The sequence below is a fragment of the Lissotriton helveticus genome, chromosome 5_1 (genome assembly GCF_964261635.1).
Source record: "Lissotriton helveticus chromosome 5_1, aLisHel1.1, whole genome shotgun sequence".
In the NCBI taxonomy this organism is placed as follows: Eukaryota; Metazoa; Chordata; class Amphibia; order Caudata; family Salamandridae; genus Lissotriton; species Lissotriton helveticus.
In genome coordinates, this window is record NC_136065.1 from 1,927,672,990 (window position 1) to 1,927,695,628 (window position 22,639).

Here is a 22,639-nt window from a genome sequence, read left to right on the forward strand (position 1 = left end):
GACTCGTAGAGTAGCCGTCCCTCCTGACGAGTAGAATAGCAGAAGACCGGACCTCCGACGTCTGCTGGGCTCTGTGAGTACAGAAGAATCAGAAGCACCGATCCGGCGGGTTTCACGCATTTTAAGCGTGTTTCCCCGGAAGTGCTTGGTGAGGTGATGAGGTGGAGGACTAGACCGGGACACCACTTCCGGCCGGAAGTGAGTATCCCGATGCCTGCATGTGTCCCGTGGCGGCGCCCGGAACAGCGGAAAGCCGCCACCCAACACTGCCACTTCGAACCTTTAGTACTTCCGATGCTTTACATGTATGGGGATGAGGAAGTTTGCAGCCAGGAGATCAAATAACGTCATGTAATATCCCGAGTTTAGTTGTAAAATCTCCTGTAATTACAGCATTCTGAAAGGCTGTTTCATTATGTATTTGTTTGAAAGCCTTGGATCCATAACTTGTCTCTATTTCCCAACTTTTTCTTGACGCAAAAAATGTTGGTGTAAAAGCCCTTGTTCTGATTTCTGAGTGGAACGTCCTCTATTGCACCCTTGGAGACAAGGAAAAAAATATCCTTTTTTCAATAGAGCTAGATGTTGATGAGACCTCTTGCGAGGAGAGTATCCGGTAGGCTTTTGATTTTTTTTTAGGGTGTAACCGTGCTATATCATATCTATCACCAATTTGTCTGAAGAAATGACATTCTAACGATTGTAATAGCAGGAAGGGGTTTTGTTCAGATGTTGCTGCCAAGAGACTAAGGTGATTAGTGCCCGCAAATTATCACTGTCACCGGGAGGCCTTGTGGCCTTTTTCCCCAGCCGAAGGTCATCTACGAGCAGGCTTTGTGAGTATGCTGTTGCTGGAGTCTTTCTGTATTATTGTTGGTAGGCGTATATTGGACGATAACTTTGTTGAAATTGAGGATAGGGTTGGTATCTAAGTTTGATAAGGAGCTCTGGGCATTAACTGGCCTCTTCCTCTGTCTCCGCGAAAGGGCTGAAAATGACGCTGGTGTCATTTTCCCAAAGGACGTGCTGTGTCCGGGTCTGCCTCAATAGACTGGAGGGTATCATCAACATGCTCTCCAAGAAGGTTTTCTTCATCAAAAGGCATGTCTGATATTTTGGCTTGCACTTCTGAAAGAAAGCAGTGGCCTTCAGACATCCTTGTTGGTGTAAAACAGCCGCACCCACCATCTGTCTGAAAGCTGCTGAGGACACAACCATTGCGGTATCTATTATTTTTGATGAAGCCTTCTCACCTTCCTGTAATATCTCTTAAGCTTCCTATATTTTATGTTCTGGCAGAAATTCTAGGAAGGCTACCATATCCAACCTCATTTGTCTATCATGGCTTCCTAATATAGTCAACTCATTAGATGCTCCGATGGATGTCGCTGCCAACACTGAAAACCACTTACCAATGTTATCCAAACATCTGCCTTCTTTGTCCGGCGGCCCTGAACAACAGGTAGAAGGATTTCTGGACCTTCTTTTGGGCTGACTACATCAACACTGAACCTGGACATGGGTGGTCTATCAAACATGCAGGCAAATTATCCTGTGCTTTATATTTTTTATCTATCTGAGGAATAACTGCTGAGACAGAAGCAGGAATCTTCATAAGTTTGAATCCTTCCACATGTGATCAACAATGGAAATCGACCTAACTGATTTTGTATCTTAATCCTAGAAATCGTGCAGAAAACATTCTGTTTGCTTCACTGGCAAAGGCAGGTTGAAGCGCCTGGTAGCCGATCGTAAGAGTTTATGAAAGCCTTCTATGTGCTCTGGAGGAGAGTTAGCGGTAGTGATGTGGGAGACACAGACAGAGGGGCAGCATAATCAGGCCACTCATGACCGGAACCTCATTGATCCTGTGAAATCTCTCCCTCTTCAGACTGGTCCTCTGCATTACTTTCAATATAATCATTGCCGATAGTTATTGGAGGCAAAACTCTTCTCTCCTTTTGTGCTTGCAAGCCCAATGAACTTTTAGGAAGAGATGTAACACCTGGAGTAACAGAACGCACCAGAGTATGTTGTGCGGTGCATTAGCCTAAGGAAACCACTTGTAATAATCATTTAACATGTGCCACAATATTAGTTACCAATGTAATGAACACAGGAACAGTCATGTTGTTCCTCATATGGTTCATCATATGGATAGTGCTCCTATAAAGAGTCATAGTGATCCAAGGCATATCGCTGCATATCCAGAAAGGAGTAATCTTCTTCAATGAATGTAGAACTGTCTTTCCAGGTTCGTCATCATCAGTATCCTGGCAATCGACTTGAAGTTGCGTGGGACTATAGGCTGGTCCTTTATTACCAAAGTCTTCCATTTCCTTTTTTTTGTTTAACAATTCTTTATTGATATTTTTAATCATTCTTCCCACCCATCCCACCCAATTATAAAACCAACCCCACACAAACAGGCAATGAATATAAACAGAAATATTTTAAATTAGGCGTTATGCAAATAATAAGCGAGACACACAACAGATAAGTGCAAAACCATACAAAGAAAATCCTTTCATATACACGCAATTAATCAACATTACGAGTCTGATCTCTCGATCCATTGTGTAACGGGATACCATATTTCTAACCCTTTTTTTTTCTTTTTAAGGCCCTTATGTTTGTATATGGCTATTTCCAGACTATAGGTAGCAAGGAATCGTGCCCGCCATTGCTGGAATGTAGGCGGGTACAGGTCCAACCATGCAGATGTTAAGCAGATTCTAAGTACCGCCATTGAGATAAACAATAATCCCTGCATGTTGGCGGATCTAGCGTTCCTATCCACCCCCAGTATAATTTCAGCAGTGGTGATCTCAATATTACTCTCAAATATTCCTGACAAAAACGTTGATATATCTTGTCTGATAGTATTTAGGGTTTGACATGTAGCTAACATGTGTACCAAATCTACTTCGGGCTGAGCACATCGAGGACATAATGTGCCTTTACCGGTACTCCATTTGGATATTCTAGCTGGTGTATAATAAAGTTGAAAGAACGTCTTGTAATATTGGGCTTGAAGTTTGGTCGACATTAATAAGCGATTTGAGTTTTCTAGAGCATTTCGCGTAAGAGGTTCTGTTAATTCTAATTTGTTTTGCCAATAATGGATATGCTTGTCTAAATCATCCGGGAGACTGACAATTAAATCTTTATAAATTTCGCCAATTTTAACACTATTAGTGCGCACCACTGTTTCGATTGCTGGAATTTTATTCATGGCCCTACTGCCACCCCCCTTTTTAGCAATAAAATCCCTAACTTGCAGATATTTTAAAAAGTCACGCAATTCTAACCCAAATTTAGTTTTTAGAGATTCAAATGAGCGGAAGCCCGTACTGTCATATAACGAGCCAATCTGTGTGATTCCAGATCTTATCCATCGTGTCATACAATAATCTGTAAAGATCTCAGGGAGATTGGAATTTCTAACTAGGGTGGTATAGTGGGAGAACCTACCGAGTCCCAAGAGTTTTCGTACATGGTTCCAAACAATATAAATACCTTTAAGTGTTTTAAAGCGGACCTTTTTGAAATGACAGTCATATGTTAACCTCCACAAATGATCGCTTGTCTCTTTGCCTAGAATGAGTTCCTGTGGGGTTGGGACTAACATATCTATATTGGGCTCTTGCCTGGGGATTAAGAGAGCTCTACTGTATTTAAGGATGGTTGCCCACCAATAGATTTTAAGGTTGGGAAGCGCCAGACCCCCTCTTTCCCTTGGTAGGATAATATATTTTTGAGCTCTACGTGTTCTTCCATATCCCCAGATAAAACGAGAGAACAAAGTCTTCCATTTCCAGAAGATGTACAGAAGGCTGTGGTGACAACTTACCCAGAGATGTCTAATCTGGGTATAAAGCGATACAAAAGGGGATGATGGACGGAGCGTTTGAGCAAATCAAACACTCACCCCCAGTCAACTGATCTGGGTTTAATCCATCACCATTCTTTAGCCCACTCAGCCACCCCAGTTCAGACATGGCCATATGCAAATCAGTCTGACCCTGTGCCTCATGGGAACAGTCCAGCCCGAACTGCCAAGCTATGTCTTCCCTGGAACGGAAACAAGCATCCTGGGACCGGTTTCGGATTCATAATCCTCATCAGCCAGGCTATCTTGAATCCAGTGGCCAAGTGAGCAAGGGACTCACATCTGAGCATACCGTGCCACACTTAGGGCGAACAAAGCGATACAAAAGGGGATGATGGACGGAGCGTTTGAGCAAATCAAACACTCACCCCCAGTCAACTGATCTGGGTTTAATCCATCACCATTCTTTAGCCCACTCAGCCACCCCAGTTCAGACATGGCCATATGCAAATCAGTCTGACCCTGTGCCTCATGGGAACAGTCCAGCCCGAACTGCCAAGCTATGTCTTCCCTGGAACGGAAACAAGCATCCTGGGACCGGTTTCGGATTCATAATCCTCATCAGCCAGGCTATCTTGAATCCAGTGGCCAAGTGAGCAAGGGACTCACGTCTGAGCATACCCTGCCACACTTAGGGCGAACAAAGCGATACAAAATAATAATCATTTAACATGTGCCACAATATTAGTTACCAATGTAAAGAACACAGGAACAGTCATGTTGTTCCTCATATGGTTCATCATATGGATAGTGCTCCTATAAAGAGTCATAGTGATCCAAGGCATATCGCTGCCTATCCAGAAAGGAGTAATATTCTTCAATGAATGTAGAACTGTCTTTCCAGGTTCGTCATCATCAGTATCCTGGCAATCGACTTGAAGTTGCATGGGACTATAGGCTGGTCCTTTATTACCAAAGTCTTCCATTTCCAGAAGATGTACAGAAGGCTGTGGTGACAACCTACCCAGAGATGTCTAATCTGGGTATAAAGTCACTGGAAACACTTCTGCAGTAATATAAACTGTCTCCTTTTGTGCTGTGCCGTCAACAAGTTTTCTTCAGAACTGCCTATGACTGTGATTTTGCTTTGGACATAGTAGACGGCAAAGTACTTGTCGATGCAATTGCTCTCGGCGGCTTTCTGGACAAAGAACAAGATATCGTCATCATTCTCGTCGTTGGTATCATTGATGATGCAGTCGTCACCGCTACGGCAGCAGACGATATTGTCAACAATTTCCTCTTCGAAGTGCCACCCGTCGTCGATCTGACAGTCAAAGGTGAATCCGTCGACGATCCAATTTATCCAGATGATAATTCCTTATAGGGAGTTACAGGCACTGAAGTAGATTTGGAAGGCATTTTTTGAGAAGGAGGTGATCCAGAAACTCCATTCCTTATCGACTTTTCCATCTCAGATTCTTTGCTATGACACTTTATTCTCATTGATGTTCCTTCATATCAGGTTGAGCTCTCAGTTTTATACTTTTTCACTGGTGAATAATGACCCTGTCCCTCCTTTTCAGAATCAGGATCACCACATATCTTTTTCTTTTGAAGCCATAGAAGTAGCCTGGCTCTGGGGTTCAGAGACAGCATCCATGTTCTGAGGATGTGGACAGAGTGAGCTCCTCACTGCCCGCGAACCCCCAGCCACTTCCACCCGCCGCACACGCTCCCTCCTGCCGGGAAGGAGCCCCTGGGTGGTCGTACTCCTGGGGGAGCCTTCAGATGCCTCTTGGAGCACCAAGATGGGATCGGGGAGCAGATAAGGAAAACTGCACCGGAGCCCAGAACCAACCAAGATGGTTGCCCTGCTTTGTTAGCGGGCGACGCATTTCAATCTACTTTGCCCAAGCTCACCCTGGCTGCCCCCAGCCACCAACAAATCAAGCCCCAGGCAGGTGTGACCCCAGGGGAGCCCCCAGAAGCCCACCAGCCTCCAGCACACTTCAACAGGGCCAGCGATTGGAGAAGGGGCGGATGTGGCCAGAATCTGGCAGCCATCAAGATGGCTGACCCACTTTGATAGTGGTGGCTGGCCTGTCATCTACCTTGGGCTGTACTTTGCGGTTTAATCCCCGCCTCCCCCTGACCTTGGGCGTGTACTGAGTGGGGAGTCTCTGAGCCTCCATAACTTTGATGACACGGCTTGGGGACGTGCCACTGCCTTCGATGCCGACTGCTCTGGGCAGGGTGTTTGACTCGCACCAGTGAAGTTGGTGGCCCTGCCTGCCATGTGTGGGCTGCACAGTTTTGGCCACCAGCCCCTGAGTGCTCTATTTTTGGGGGGCATGAGTATCGGTGTGCAGGGAGCTCTGCCTCATTGGAATCAGTAAGGGGGCATCCAGGGATTAATTAGCTAGATATTAACACTGTTCTAAGCAGCCCTCTCTTACATAATGTGTGGTTCACAGCCCGATTGATAACTGACTTTGCCCTTCTGCACCATCTTAGGGCTTGCACAACTTAGTGAGCAACCTGTTGTCCTAGATCGTACTAAAATTAGTGGCCTCCCTCCCTCCTGCTCTCTGTTGCACGGCCGGGATGCTGGTGGTGATGGACCGGCCACTGCTGAGATGTTGCATGGGTTCCTTGTTGGCGGCCTGTGCTGCTCCTGTTCAGAGCCCCATTAGACTGTTAGTGGGGCGCATTGAGCCAAGATTGCAGTTATGTGCTAGCGCTCACTAAATCTTTTCTTCCTCGCTCCCTCCTTCCTCACCAGGGTCATCATGGGGCGCGCACAGTGAACCAAAGAGGATGCAACTATGAGCGCCCCCAAGAGGGGATCAAGCAGGGCGCTGGTGGTGGTGACATGTGATATATTAACAGTTTATTTGAAAACTCCTGTCTGCAATAGATTCCTCTGGAGAACATTTAATGGGTAGTATTGACTTTATCTCAGTGGAACTTGGCCTTGTCGAAGAGAACTCACAGAAAATGTCTCAGATGCTCAATACTCTTAAGGGCACTATACACTCACTGACCTCTGCTGTTCAATCTGCAGAGCTCCACATCACAGCTTTGGCGGCTCAGATGCAGCGCCTGGTTGCTTGCCTTGATGATTAGGACGGGAAGGCCGCTGGAACAATGCACGCACTGTAGAGCTGCAGGAGCGAGCTGAAGGTGAATCTCTTTTAGCTTATTTGGAAGCTTGGCTGCAAGAGGTAGTGGCCCAGGAGGACCTGTCTTTATTTCAATGCCCTGGAGAAGGCGCATCGAGTTCCCATGCAACCGCCTCCCCATGAGCCCGCCTTGCACATGTTTGCCCGCCTCCTGCACTTTAGGGACAGGGAGCAGGTTAGAGCACATGGCCTCGGTGTAGTGGACAATGACAAGGTGTCTTTATACCCTGACTTCACGCTCCAGGTCCAGAGACAAAGGGCATTGTTTCTGGTGGTGAAGAAGTTGAGTGACCTGGTACTGATTTATTCCTTGCTGTTACCTGCTCGACTAAGAGTCTAAACTGAGGACAAGGTGCACTTCTTCACTGACACATCTGTGGCATGGGATGGATGGATTAGTTACTTACCTGTAATCCTAGTTCTCTTCCAGGGGTATCCTCATCAAAGTCCTAAGCACTGAATATTCCCGCCCATGTGCGGGACCCCGGAAACAATATAAAAATATATATGTAAAAAACACATATATCTAGCTCCACATATATGTATGTACATATGTTATTTTTTCTCATACCAATGCAGCCTCAAAAAGAGGCTAACACAATGTAAAACCTTGTACATGTACTGCAATTATAAAGGAAACAAAAAACACATTAAATCAAATATCCTTTGAATTTTGTGTTTTAATGAGTAAAACCACTCATAACTCCTGAAAATTGCTCATAAAAAGACATTGTTAGTCTCAGGCTGCATTGAAAAGCAATAACATAGAAAATGAAAGCATTTTCAACAAAAACTGGCACTGTGCCTTTAAGGCAGCCCTGAACCCAGGCTTCCCATCATGCCTCAGGGGTGACAGTTAGGTCGCTTGTTCTTTGCATAACCCTGATGTCAGGGCTAAATACAAACATGAAAACGTACAGCTCTCATTTACCTGGGGAGGCGGGTGGGTTGCTTATGACTTTGATGAGGATACCCCTGGAAGAGAACTAGGATTACAGGTAAGTAACTAATCCTTCTCTTCCAGGGGATCCTCATCAATAGTCATAGCACTGAATAGAATAGCAAGCCCAACAACCACCTGCAGGTAAATGAGAAGTACATCTTCTACCTTAAAAGACCCAACATCACAGCCTAGACTGACTGTTAAACAGATTCCGCAAGGAGGCCTGGCCTACTTGGGTATCTGCTCTCGTGTCAGAATCAAGACAATAATGTCTGGTAAATGTATGGACGGACCGTCAGGTCACCGCCTTACAGATCTCAGACATGGGCACATTATTGAGAAAAGCCGCAGTCCCAGCTCTTCCTCTGGTGGAATGCGCCTTGGGAGAAAACCCCAGGGGTTTTTGCGCTAGCTGATAAGCAAGTTTAATACATGAAACGATCCATCTGGAAATGGAACGTTTTGAGGCAGCATGGCCTGTCCTGATCGATCCATAGTTAACAAAAAGATGATCAGAATGACAAATCACTTTAGACCTGTCAAGATAGAATTTTAAAACCCTTTTCAGGTCTAAAGAATGCAGAGCCCTCTCAGCTGGAGTAGAAAAAAAGTGGGCAGAGAAATTATCTGATTTACATGAAAATCTGACACCACTTTAGGCAGAAAAGATGGATGCGTCCGTAGCACCACCCTATTCAAATGGAACACCGTATAGGGTTCTGATGCACAGAGGGCTTGAATCTCGCTCACTCTGCGAGCTGACGTGATAGCCACCAAAAAAGCCGCTTTCCATGAAAGATGTTGTAAAGTAGCTTTGTGAATGGGTTCAAAAGGAGGACCCATTAACTTTGATAGCACCAAGTTCAACTCCCAGGGTGGAGAAGGAGGACGCACTGGAGGGTATACTTTTTTTAACCCTTGCAGGTAGTCCTTGACAGATGCTAGCTGGAAAAAAGAGGTTTGAGAAGGCGACCGCCTATAAGCCGTTATGGCCGCTAGGTGCACTTTGATGGAATTAAATTTTAAACCTGCTTTAGCCAGATACAACAAATAAGGAAGAACTGCTTCTTCTTGACATTTGATCAGATCATGACTATTCTGTATACACCATATATAGAATCTCTTCCACTTGCATGCATACGAATGTCTGGTGGAAGGACGCCTTGCCTCTTTCAGAATGAACATGCAGTCCTCTGGCAATCCTAGATGGCCGTATTGGATGACCTCAGGAGCCATGCTGCCAAGCTCAGTGACGGAAGGTTGGGATGGAAGATCCTCCCGTCCATCTTGGACAACAGGTCCGGCCTGCATGGCAGCCTCTTGTGAGGAGTCACTGACAGATGAAGCAGGTCCGTGTACCACCACTGCCTCGGCCAATCGGGAGCAATCAGAATCATTGTTGTGCACGAGTGTGTTAGCTTGCTTACCACCTTCGGAATCAACGGGAGAGGTGGAAAGGCGTACACAAATTCGTTTGACCAGTCGATCAAAAGAGCATTCCCTCTCGAGCCTGGCCGGTGGAACCTGGAGGCGAAGCTTCGGCATTTGGCGTTTTGTTCATCCGCGAACAAGTCTATGGAGGGACGACCCCAGGATTGAAAAAGTTCCTCCACCACTTCGTCGTGAAGAACCCAGTCTTCTTTGTCGTCGAAATGACGGCTTAGAGCGTCTGCCCTCACGTTTTGCTCTCCTGGAAGGTGAACCGCCGTGACAGATAGCCCTCGAGCCAGAAGCCAATGCCAGATCCTCTGCGCTTCCAATGACAACGTCCGGGAGCGCTTCCCCCCCTGCTTGTTTAAGTAGTACATCGTGGTGGTGTTGTCCGTCTGTACTAGCACAGATGCCTCTTGGATTGAGGGGAGGAACGCTTTGAGAGCCAGGTGTACTGCTCTCAGCTCTAGCATGTTGATATGGTAAGTGCTTTCCTTGTGTGACCACTGACCTTGAACCTGCAGGGGGCCCATGTGCGCTCCCCAGCCCAGAAGGGAAGCGTCCGTGATCAGTGTTTGTGCAGGGGGAGGTTGGTGGAACAGGACTCCCACCTGCATATTCCGAGCTTTTGTCCACCACGGAATAGAAACTCGAGCTGCGTCTGAGATGGTGATGTGATCGTCCCAGCGAGCCGATTGCTGATCCCACTTGTCCTCCAGATCCTGCTGAAGAGGACGCCTTCGAAGTCTGGTGTTCGGGACCAGGAAGATGCAAGATGCCATCGACCCTAGCAGGGAGGCAATCCTGCGCACTTTCTGAGTCTTGCCGCGAAGAATCAGTTGACATTTCTGGGCGATTGATGATTGTCTCTCCTCCGAAGGAAACACTTTTCCTGCTTCGGAGTCAAGCAGAGCTCCAAGGAAGTGGATCCTCCGGGTGGGCTGAATGACTGACTTTCCGAAGTTGACATGTAGCCCTAGTCTCTGGCAGAGCTGTATACAAGTCTGGAACTGATTCCTTACGTTGACTGGGGAAGGACCTTTCACCAGCCAATCGTCCAAGTATGGATACACGAAGATCCCTTTGCGACGTAGAGCAGCCGCTACCACCGCACCACACTTCGTGAACACCCGAGGGGCCGACTTCAACCCAAATGGCAGGACTTTGAACTGATAGTGGGAGGTCCCCACCCTGAACCGAAAAAATCTTATGTGACTGGGGTGTATTGGGACATGGAAATAAGCATCTTGAAGGTCCAGCGAACACATCCAATCTCCCTTCCTGAGATGTGGATATATTTGGTGAAGCGCCAACATGCGGAATCTTTCCTTTTTGACATGCAGATTTAGCGTTCGCAAGTCCAGGATGGGTCTGTATTCTGCCTTCTGTCCTTTTTTCTTGACCAGAAAATAACGGGAGTACACCCCTTTTCCCCTCTGAGAGACCGGAACTCTCTCGATAACTGACTTTTCGAGTAAAGTGGTGACTTCTTTTTGCAGTAGGTGCAGTTGATGATTTGATGTTGACATCGGGGGAACTGGTGAAGGAAGACGACTGAAACGAAGACAGTACCCATTCTGAAGCATAGACAACACCCATCTGTCTTTTGTGATGCTTTGCCACTCTTTCAAATGCTTTGTCAGGCTTCCCCCCACTGGAGTGGTCCACGGCGCTGGGGGAAGAGATGACTTATTGCTTGGCTTGAGCCTTGCCGGTGTTGTTGCCTTGGCGCTGATTATTTCCCTTGTAATTACGCTTGCCTTTATACTGGGACTTTTGCTGCCCCTGCTGATCTTGGCTCTTCTGCCAGTTCGGGGTTTGAACCCGCTGCTTTGTAGAGCCCTTGTTGAAGGAGCGAAATTTCTTCTTGAACTCCTTCTTCTTCTCAAGACCCACCGCCTTGAGAGTTTCCAGTTCTGCCTTCATGTGCTGCATTTCCTCGTCTGCACTTGTGCCAAACAATGAAGCACCTGAAAAAGGTAAGTTCAATATACGTGCTTGGGCTTCAGGTTTTAAAGCCGTCAGTCGCAACCATGATGACCTTCTTGCTGTTACCCCATGAGCATACCCATGAGCTGCTAGGGTAGCACCATCCGCTGCGGCGCTTATCACCTGGTTGGAGACTTGACTGCCTTCCAGGAGGATTTCCTCAAAGTCCTTACGGTCCTCTGCTGGGAGCTTCTCCACAAAACGTTGCAGAGAGTCCCACAGGGATCGGTCATACCGCCCCAAGAGGGCTTCCGCATTGGCAACCTTGAGAAAAGACGCTGATGTATTGCAGACCCGCCTACCCCACGAGTCTTGCATCTTACTGTCCTTATCCGGAGGAACAGTTGAGGATGAGGCAACTGCATTGGACTTCCTCGCCGCCGCGATAATCACTGAGTCCGGGGGAGGATCAGCTCTGAGGAATAGCGGATCGTCCTCTGGAGATTTGTACTTTTTAAGAATCCTTGCCGGAGCCGCTTTGACTGTCGCTGGGGTTAAGAAGACCATAACTGGCTCTATAATCCCCGGTACCAAAGGCAGAAGAGGTTTGGGTGCAGACCTATGCTGTAGTGTCTCAAATATTATCGAGGTCTTGATCTGCGGAGCTTTTAAGGTAACTCCCAGCTTAAGAGCTCCCCTACCCAGTATGTCCTGAAAAGTGAAGATATCATACACCATACATATCATCGATTGGAGATACCCTCGTTGAAGGAGAGTCTGACAGGGTAGGAGAGTAGTTTCTGTGAGAGCGGGTCGAGGAAGAAGTAGAAGGAGTTCTTCAGTCTCTCCTTGTGCTTCTTGAGCGTGATCTACGCTTGCCGGTTCTCACCCTGGAGCGCGATCGTTCCCTTTAACGAACTGGGGAGCGCGATCTTTCCCTCTGGCGCACTGGAGAGCATGACCTTTCTCTCTGGTGAACTGGGGAACGTGATCTTTCCCTCTGGCGAACTGGAGAGCGTGATCTTTCTCTCTGATGAACTGGGGAACGTGATCTCTCCTTCTGGCGAACTGGAGAACGTGATCTTTCTTTCTGCCTCACCGGAGAGCGTGACTGTTCTCTAGGCCTAGAGAGCGGTTGCTGCAACCGAGACGCTGTCTCCTTGTCCGGAGCCCAGTGATGAAGTGGCTTGTACCATCTCGGTGAAAGTCTGACAGTAGGCGATTTATGTGGAGGCATTGCATTCTTTTGCGAATGCCTGGATTCCTCGCTGCCTGACTGATAAATAATCACATCCGGGCCAGAGTCCGAACCTGAGCCAGCCGCAGACCTGGAGCGACCGCGAGAGTCCCTCTGTTCGGGCGACCTCTTCCGCTTGGCAGCGTGACTGTCACGCACTTGCAAGCCCTGGTCATCCTCCGCAGCTGAGGCAGACCCAGACGACCTTATAGACTGCTGTGCCACTGGCTGAGACTGGACCACTGGAGTTCCATGCCTCGACGTCGATCTCCGAGGAGGTGAAGTCCATACAGGCTTCTCCAACGTCGAACTTTGCTCATCTTTCGACGGCGAGTGCCCTGCCGACGTTTGTGAATGCCTCGACGTCGAGCGTCGACGGTGTGACGCCGACGGAGGAAGCTTCGACGCCGAACTACCATGGTCCTTCGATGACGATGAATGCCTCGACGTCGAATGTCGATGGGCCGTCGACGGAGAATCCCTCAACGTCGAACGCCGATGACCTGGCGACGACGAAGAATGCTTCGAGGTCGATCTCTTCCTCGACGTCGATGGCCGATGACCTGACGATGGGGGATGCCTCGACGCCGATCGCCGATGACCTGGCGACGACGGAGGATGCCTCGACGTCGAGCGTCTATAGCCAGACGACGACGGAGGCTGCCTTGACGCCGAGAGCCGATGACTAGGCGACGGCGGAGGCTTCGACGTCGAAAACTCTACCTGAGCCTTCGACGACGGAAGTCTCGACGTTGAGCCGCCCTGCTTCAACGGAGACCTCGACGTTGCACTCGACGCTGCACATCGCCCGGTTGACGGCAGCGGAGTATCTTTGACTTTCGAAGCTGAAGACTTCACCTTCTTCGTCGTTGGAGACCTCGAGGCCGATCCCGACGCCGAAGGAGAGCAGGTCGGAACTTTCTTCGACGTCGACTGCTTCATAAGTCTCTTTGGAGACCTACCTCTCTCAGAAAGTCCATAAATCCTGCTTTTCTCTCTGTCCTTGATAGTTCTGGATGACAAGGACTTGCAGTGGACACAAGATGCTACCTCATGAGAGTCAGGTAGACAGCGAATACACACAGGATGTGTATCAGACCAAGCCTTCTTATGCCCACAGGCAGTGCAGGTGTCAAAAAGAGCCTTAGGCATTTCTGACAAAAAACTAACCTTTTTTGAGCCCAAAAAAGGTATAACTATCTCTCTAGGGTAAAAAACCGTCGAGTGAGATCAAAAATTTTAAGAAAACACCAAGTAATTCTGACAGAAAGTCAAAAAAAGGTGGGAGCTGTTAACCAGGGTCCTGACAGAAGGAGCCGGAAAGAATATATATATGTCATTTGAGATGTCATCAGTGATGTCACTGACCATGTCATGAATGATGTAATATGTGACATCATCAGCAGTGGATTGCGGGTGCGCGAAATATAGTTAGTCCAACTAACTATATAGGAGCAATTTCAATGCTTTTGTATGAGTAAAATGTCCAGCTAACTATAACACCACTAAAACTTATAGTTTTTTGAGTGAATTTCAATGGTTTTTTAAATGCTAATACCTAACTATATATGACCTGAAACCTATGTTTTTTTCAGTGAATATATATATATATATACACACATATATATGATATATCTAACCATATATTAAGAAAGTGGAATGAGAACTGCAAAAGAGATATGGACTTGGACCAGAAGACTCAGAGGAGCTGGGGACACAATGACCCATCCAAGTTAATTACCCAGGAACACCACGGAGGCTGTGTGCAGAGTGGAAACACAGCCACATGCCCAATGGAAGTCATTGGAGAAGTCGCAGTTGCAGTTTTAAAGAAGAAGGACCCTTCCAGGAGGACCCCCAAGAAATAATTTGGAATACAGATGGTTGGAGAGCCACCCCATCAGTGGATGCCCCAGGAACCAGGTTACCTACATCAGGGAAGCAGGGTGAATAGGGGTGAAGTGACACTGGAACCTGCCGTAGACGACAATGGGAGACTTTGAAGAAGATGCCTCTGGAGAAGACTGGGAAGGAGTCCTGTGGAATCAAAGGGTGTATTTCTGGAAGTGAAGAACCTGCAAGAAGAGGGGACAGCATCTATGCCACTCGGAGATGACCAGGAGGCACAGAAGCACAATACATACCAAAGTCGACAGGTTCAAAAGAGACGACGGTTATGTTAATGTTAATGTTATGGGGGATTTATAAAGCGCGCTGCTACTCCGAGGAGTGTTCCGGCGCTGAGAAAGTCCCCCTTGAAAAGAGAGACACTGGTCACTCACAATCCTACACAGCTTAATTACTGATGGAACAGCCATGTCTTGAGTTGACGTCTGAAGCTAAGAAGCTCAGGTTCTTGTCTAAGGGAAGGAGGCAACGAGTTCCATAATCTGCCCACTACCACAAGGAAGGAGCGACCGCCCATCCTGGTCCGAGAGAATTTTGGCACCAGTAACAGATGTTGTGTCGATGACCTCAAGATCCTGGCTGGGGTGTTGGGTATAATTCTCTTCCTGATGTACTGAGCCCCACTATTATGCAGAGTCTTAAAGGCCAACGCAAGAAACTTAAAATCAATCCTGTTTTTCATTGATAACCAGTGAAGAGTTTTCAGATGACTCGACATGTGAGTCCTAGGCCCAGCCAGAGAAATCGCTATGGCTGCCGCATTTTGCAAAACCTGAAGGCGTCCCAATAAGTTATTTGGAATGCAGAAGTGGCAGGAGACCCTATGGCTTTGATATTGCTAGATGCCGAAAAAGCATTCGATAGGGTCTCCTAGCAGTATCTATGGACAGCCATGTCGAAAAGTGGGATTGGCGACCAGTTTATCAAAGCTGTTCAGGCGATGTATACCACTCCCGAGGCAGTGGTAATGATTAATGGGGATTTATCAGATACCATCAACGTGACTAGAGGTACGAGGCAGGGCTGCCCCTGCTCCCCATTATTATTTGCCATTTTTATTGATCCATTTATTTCAAGGCTAGAATCAAACCACCTAATGCAACCCAGGAAAACAGCCAATGGTGAAACAAAGACCTTGGCCTTTGCAGATGACATTGCAATAGTTACTGCCGATCCAGAGGAAACAATTAAACAAATGGAAGAAGAAGCGAAAAAGTTTGGCGTTATATCAGGGTATAAATTGAACGAAACCAAAACCCAGATTGTAACCAATAGTCAAATCAATTTTTCTGACGACAGGGTGGTTGAGAATGCACTATATCTTGGCGTCAATATCACCTCCAATCTAAACAATTTAGTAAGCCTCAACTTGAACCCACTTCTTAAAAAGACTGAGAAAAGTTTAAACAGCCTGCATAACTTGCATTTAACTATTATAGGAAGATGTAATCTTATTAAAATGTTGTTCTTTCCGAAATTCCTGTACTTTTGTCGGACCATCTGTCTAAATTTCGACCAATCAATATTTAAAGATATGGATAATATTTTCTCTCGTTTTATCTGGGGATATGGAAGAACTCGTAGAGCTCAAAAATGTATTATCCTTCCAAGGGAAAGAGGGGGTCTGGCGCTTCCCAACTTTAAAATCTATTGGTGGGCAACCATCCTTAAATACAGTAGAGCTCTCTTAACCCCCAGGCAAGAGTCCAATCTAGATATGTTAGTCCCAACCCCACAGGAACTCATTCTAGTCAAAGAGACAAGTGATCATTTGTGGAGGTTAACATATGACTGTCATTTCAAAAAGGTCCGCTTTAAAACACTTAAAGGTATTTATATCGTTTGGAATCATGTGCGAAAACTCTTGGGGCTCGGTAGGTTCTCCCACTATACCACTCTAGTTAGAAATTCTAATCTCCCTGAGATCTTTACAGATTATTGTATGACACGATGGGTAAGAGTGGGAATCACACAGATTGGCTCGCTATATGACTGTACGGGCTTCCGCTCATTCGAATCCCTAAAAACTAAATTTGGGCTAGAATCGCGTGACTTTTTAAAATGTTTGCAAGTTAGGGATTTTATTGCTAAAAAAGGGGGTGGCAGTAGGGCCATGAATAAAATTTGAGCAATCGAAACAGTGGTGCGCACTATTAGTGTTAAAATTGGTGAAATATATAAAGATTTAGTCGTAAGTCTCCCAGATGACTTAGACAAGCATATCCATCATTGGCAAATCAAATTAGAATTAACAGAACCTCTTACGCGAAAAGCACTAGAAATCTCAAATTGCTCATTAATGTCAACCAAACTTCAAACCCAATTTTACAAGACGTTTTTTCATCTTTATTATACACCAGCTACAATATACAAATGGAGTACCGGTAAAGGCACATTATGTCCTCGATGTGCGAAGCCCGAAGCAGATCTGGTACACATGTTGGCCACATGTCAAACCCTAAATACTATCAGACAAGATATATCAACGTTTCTGTCAGGAATATTTGAGAGTAATATTGAGATCACCACTGCTGAAATAATACTGGGGGTAGATAGGAACGTTAGATCCGCCAACATGCAGGGATTGCTGTTTATCTCAATGGCGGTACTTAGAATCTGCTTAACATCTGCGTGGTTGGACTCGTACCCGCCTACATTCCAGCAATGGCGGGCACGATTCCTTGCTACCTATAGCTTGGAAATAGCCATATACAAACATAAGGGCCTTAAAAAGAAAAAAAAAAGGGTTAGAAATATGGTATCCCGTTACACAATAGATCGAGAGATCAGACTTGTAATGCTGATTAATTGCTTTTATATGAAAGGATTTTCTTTGTATGGATTTGCACTCATCCGTTGTGTTTCTCGCTTATTGTTTTCATAACGCCTTATTTAAAATATTTCTGTTTATATTCATTGCCTGTATGGGTGGGGTTGTTTTTATAATAGGGTGGGATGGGTGGGAAAGAACGGCCAAAAATCATCAATAAAGAATTATTTTTAAAAAACCCAATAAAGATGCACCTTATTGGTTATGCTTCCAGTTTTACTGGTTGCTGGCATTCATTACCAAATTAGTAAATTATAATTTGAATACTTGAATTAAATAAGTTTGTACTGGGTTATGTATATAGATAGGCACATTCTTTGACTTAAATAATGTTATGCAATATTTCATGGGTAGATATGATATCAAAAAGAGGTTAGGTACTTGGGGACATTAACATATCCGTTCCCAAATGTTTGCTTAAATGAAATCAAACAACTAATTACAGTTGATTGAACTGGTTTATTCATGAAATTTGAATTCATAGTGGGAACACATTACGCACACATTTATGTAGTACATTGTTTTGCGTTATTAAACCAGTTTATTTACAATACTTTATTGTGTGTGTCTAGGAAATCTAGTTGTCCTTTGTAACCTGATGCAATCTAGGTGGTGCATGTCAACTATGGTCTCAATAGGGTTTATAACATGGCATATGGGGCAATATTTTTTATTTAGTTTGGTGTAGATCTTTTGAAAAATACGGAAAAGGTGTTATCTGATGTTCTAGGTATTTTACCTTCTTCACATATTGTATATTGGCGACAAAGAGATTTCTAAAATTACAAAAATTAAAGAAAAGCAACGAAATCTTAGTGAGTGATGTTAAAAAAAAAAAGTAATTTGGAATGCCCAGGTAAAGTACACTGGCATTATCCAGCCTTGACATAATCAAAGCTTGGACTACCGTATTCCTATGGGACAGTGGTAGCAATGGTAAGAAGTTCCTCATCATTTTTAGGAGCCTAAAACACGTGCCGGCCACAGATTGAACCTGCGATTTCATAGAGAGATCAGAGTCAAGCATGACTCCAAGATTTTTCCCAGTGGTGACAGGACCGGATGGAGAAGGTTGATCCTGGGGTCACCAATTACGCCATTCATCTCCAGGGGTATGACCCAAAAAAATAATTTTGGTTTTGGCAGAATTGCATGACAATTGGTTCTATCGAAACCAGTCAAATACCTTAGTCAGGCATTGGTGTATTAAACTTTAATTTAGCGGCTCATCCTTTTCAAACGTGAACAATAGTTGGGAGTCATCGGCGTAAGTTATAATCTTAGCCTCGAGTTTCTCTGCTAGAGGTGCCAGTAGGTGCCATATAAATATTAAAAAGAGTTGGACTCAGAACTCAGCCCTGAGGCACTCCGACATTCAGCGAAGGATTATCAGCTGAAAAAGGTGGGGACCAGACAGATTGCTGACGGCCTTCCAAAAAAGAGGAAAACCACCTAAGAACCGTGCCCCTGAAGCCACATTCCCTGAGTCTCTGAAGGAGTCGTCCGTGGGGCACGGTATCAAAAGCCGCCGAGAGGTCCAGCAGTATCAAAACTGCCTTACCTCCTCTATCAAGGGTGGCTTTGATACCTTCATTGACTTCCAGTAAGGCTGTTTCGGTACTATAATTAGCTCTGAAACCCGATTGACTGGGATGAAGAGCATTTGAGGCCTCAATGAAGTCTGTGATCACCACATTCATATGCTTCTCCAACACCTTGCGAAGAAAGGGAGCAGTGTTATGGGCCTATAGTTGCTAACTACGGCAGGGTCAGCTGATGATTTCTTCAAAAGGGGGAGGATTTTACCCTGTTTCCATCTCACTGGGACTTGTCCATCGGACAAAGAGAGGTTCAGAACTTGATTAATCGCTGGGTTCATAACCTCAGCGACAGATGCTACTATTTTCGCAGGACAGGGATCCGTAGGCGACCCAGATTTTAACGCCTTCATGATGTTAAGTGAGGTATCCAGAGAAACAGGAGGGGACTCCACAAGTACTTACTCCCTAAAATATTCTTTGGAGTCTGGCACAGCATCCTGATTCATGCAGATGGACATATCAAAGGTGTCTTGGATGGACTTAATCTTATCAAAGAAAAATGTTGCCATCTGATTCGTCCATTCACAGGTGGGAGTGAAAGGACGCTGGGTAATATTGGGGGAAACAGTCTTTCACAATCTTGAATAGTTCTTTACTACTATTTCTGGCATGATCAATTTTAGTAGCCAGGAAACTTTTTTCTCATTGCGCACTTTTACGTAGTGCGCTTTGAGTGCCTGTTTATAGGTGTCTTTACTCAGAGGGTCAAAACTTTTTCTCCATAAACGCTCTAGGCATTTACAAGCACTTTTACTCTTCCTCAACGCCTCAGTGAACCAGGGAGCAGAGGTATTTCCCCGAGTAGCCTTACGCATCCTAGGGGGGAGCAAGATGCAAGGCCCAGTTCTGCAGCCAGCTTTCCAGAGCGAGTGTCACATCATCTAGGGACCCCTCCACAGGAATAGGATGATGGTCTAATATGTCTGCCAAAGAATCGGGCATGATTAGCTTAAAGGATCTGAATTCTTTCGTTTGTTGCATACCGTGAGACCAGGCCCTATTAGACTCTTTTTCCAGCCAGAAGGTAAGCAAGAAATGATCGGACCAAATTATAGGAAGAGGGTTGTTTAGGTCAATGTTACATGTTGAATGTAAATGTAAATGTAAATGTAAATGTATTTCGATTTATATAGCGCACGAATCACCCAGGGGTCTCAAGGCGCTTGCTTAGGGAACCCGTCCTGGTATTCCCCTGTGAGATACCCCGGCAGGGTATCCACAAGGTGAAAGCCAGGCATCCCGCCGCGAGGGGCCGTAGTGGAGATTAAGCAAGCTATTGCCCAGAGTCGCAGAGTGTGACCCCGTGAGTCGAGTAGGCACCAGAGCGAGAATTGTCGAGTCCCTGGGAATTTTGAGCCCGAGACCCGCCGAGGCGGGGAATCGAACCCTGGTCCACGGCCGATCTCAGCTTCCGGGTCTGCCGCCTCTAACCACTGAGCCACGCTTCTCCACTTGACCTTGTTGCTGCAGCTGTGAGGACCAGGTGATGCTGAGGAACACCAGGAGCCATGCATGACCTGTCCCATGTTGGATGTTGGTGGCTAGATGTTCAGTGCTCGACAGGAGCACCAATAAGCCTTGGTAGCCGCAGCTGATGTGGAAAGCGAAGAGGAGCAAACGTTGGAACCTGCTAGGTTCAAGAGACTCGCCAAGTGCAGGAGAGTCACAGCACGCCCGAGCAAGCAGGGGAGCCCACTGAAGCAAAAGAAGACTAGAGTCGCAAGAAGACTTCAACCTGTTCTCCAAAGTCGGAGGACCATAATGCAGGAGATGTGGTAAGGACTCTGTAATTCAGGAATGAAGGTGCTGGAAGCTGTAGATCTTTCGAATGTAGAGCGTACAAGCCTTGGCAATAACAAGTCAATGCGGTTCTCAGGGGTTTGGTCCAAGCAGCCCTGATGAGGGATACTGTCCTGCAAATTGCAGGAAAGACAGGTTAGAACTCTAGGGAGCCCAGAACTACCACCTGTGTTGCTGAGCCTCTGGATTTCTGTGGGACATCAGGAGCAGCAGACCGGTCAGCTTCATTGTGGTGCCTGCAGATGCTGGGGAGTGACTCCTTCACTCTATGGGAGATTTCTTCGGGTCTCCTTCATGTCCACAGGATCACCTGGATGAAGCACAGACACAGACGACGCAGAAGACTTGAAGAACAGCGACACTAGGTGTCATGAGCTCGACGCCACATGCCATGATTGTTTGTTCACACTCTTCTCGTTTTTGCAAATATGCACAGTTGGCTGCATAAAAATAGCAAGTTTTTACTCTGACGACATTTATAAACAGGTATAATTATCAAGAACTATTGTTTTTTAGGTCTCGCCTGTCGATGCGCATGCGCATCGAGCTTGCGAGACTATGGGGGCTTATCCACTCTTTATCCAACTTGCAAGGAATCGTGGCGATTCCTTGCAGTGCCCGTGACTTTTAAGCTCAATGCGCATGTGCATTGAGCTTAAAAGCGCGTGCACAGCCGCCCGCATTCCTCCGACACCTTTGAAGTGAAGCTTAGCTTCACTTCAAAGGCCCGGCTTCTTCACACCCACATGCCGCTCTGCCCCGCTCCGCCCCCTCCCCTGAGTCATCCTGCCTGCCCAGACTTCTCCTCCCCCCTACTTACATCCCGCTTTCACTTGTTAACTTTACCGCTGTCCGGGTGGTTCCATGTTATTTCTTTAACTACCTGCTCGTGACTGCCCGTCCTCGTGCTGGCACTGTGCTTTCCTCTGTGAACTTTAGGACTTCTCCATATAACTGTGGCATTCCAGAAATTCGTCATTGGAACGCAACGTGCAACGCATTGACCCGACGTTGCTCTTTGATTGCGCACCTAGAAACCTTGACGCGCAAACCAGCTTCATTCTCCTTGGCTGACACACCCAGCAGCCTTTACAGACGGACAACAGCGTGTACAACAGCTTTGTGCCAATACTAACGTGCACACCAGCTTTGTGTCCATTTTATGTACACAGCAGCTCCATGCTCTATCACTCACGCGCACAGCGACGCTGTGTGCACTTTAATGCTCATTCGCTGGCACGCACAGCACATTTGTGCAAGTATTTGCATGTCTACCCTGCAATCCTTTCGCTGATACGCACAGCTTGATTTTAAAATTGTGTGTATAAGTTACAGTTCACTCGCTGATGCACACAGCAACTCCGCGGCGCTGACGCGCACAGTTGGATTTTAAATTGCGTGCCTACTTTACAGTTTACTCACTGATGCGCACAGCAGCTCCATGCTTTCTTGCAGACTCGCACAGCAGTGCCCAGTGCAGACTTTTACGTTCTTTCGCTGACACGCAGAGCACTTTTGTACAAGTATTTGGTCGTCTACCCTGCAATCTTTTCGCTGATACGCACATCTTGATTTTAAAACTGCGTGTCTAGTTTACAGTTCACTCGCTGATGCGCACAGCAACTCTGCTGACGCGTTTAGCTGGATTTTAAATTGCGTGCCTACAGTACAATCGCACAACACTTTAGTACAAGTATTGCGTGTCTACTCTGCAATCTTTTCGCTGATGCGCACAGCAACTCTGAGTGCAGTCTCTTTCAATCGCTGACACACACAGCACGTTCCCATCTAATTGTGTGTATACAGTACAACATATTATATCCTATGTCTTCATTAACAATATAGTGTATCTGTACTGAATATATATCCAGCATTTCAGACTGCATTTCAGAGCTTTTAGAAATGTTTATGGCTTTTTTTTGTTGAAATTCTTTAGCATTGGC

The 22,639-nt window shown here is 46.2% G+C and overlaps 1 protein-coding gene across 3 annotated transcripts in view; it reads right to left on the minus strand.

The window, feature by feature from the left end:
* IGF2BP1 (insulin like growth factor 2 mRNA binding protein 1) overlaps window positions 1-22,639 on the minus strand; it is a 1,614,238-nt gene that overhangs the window by 437,337 nt on the left and 1,154,262 nt on the right. The window lies entirely within an intron of this gene.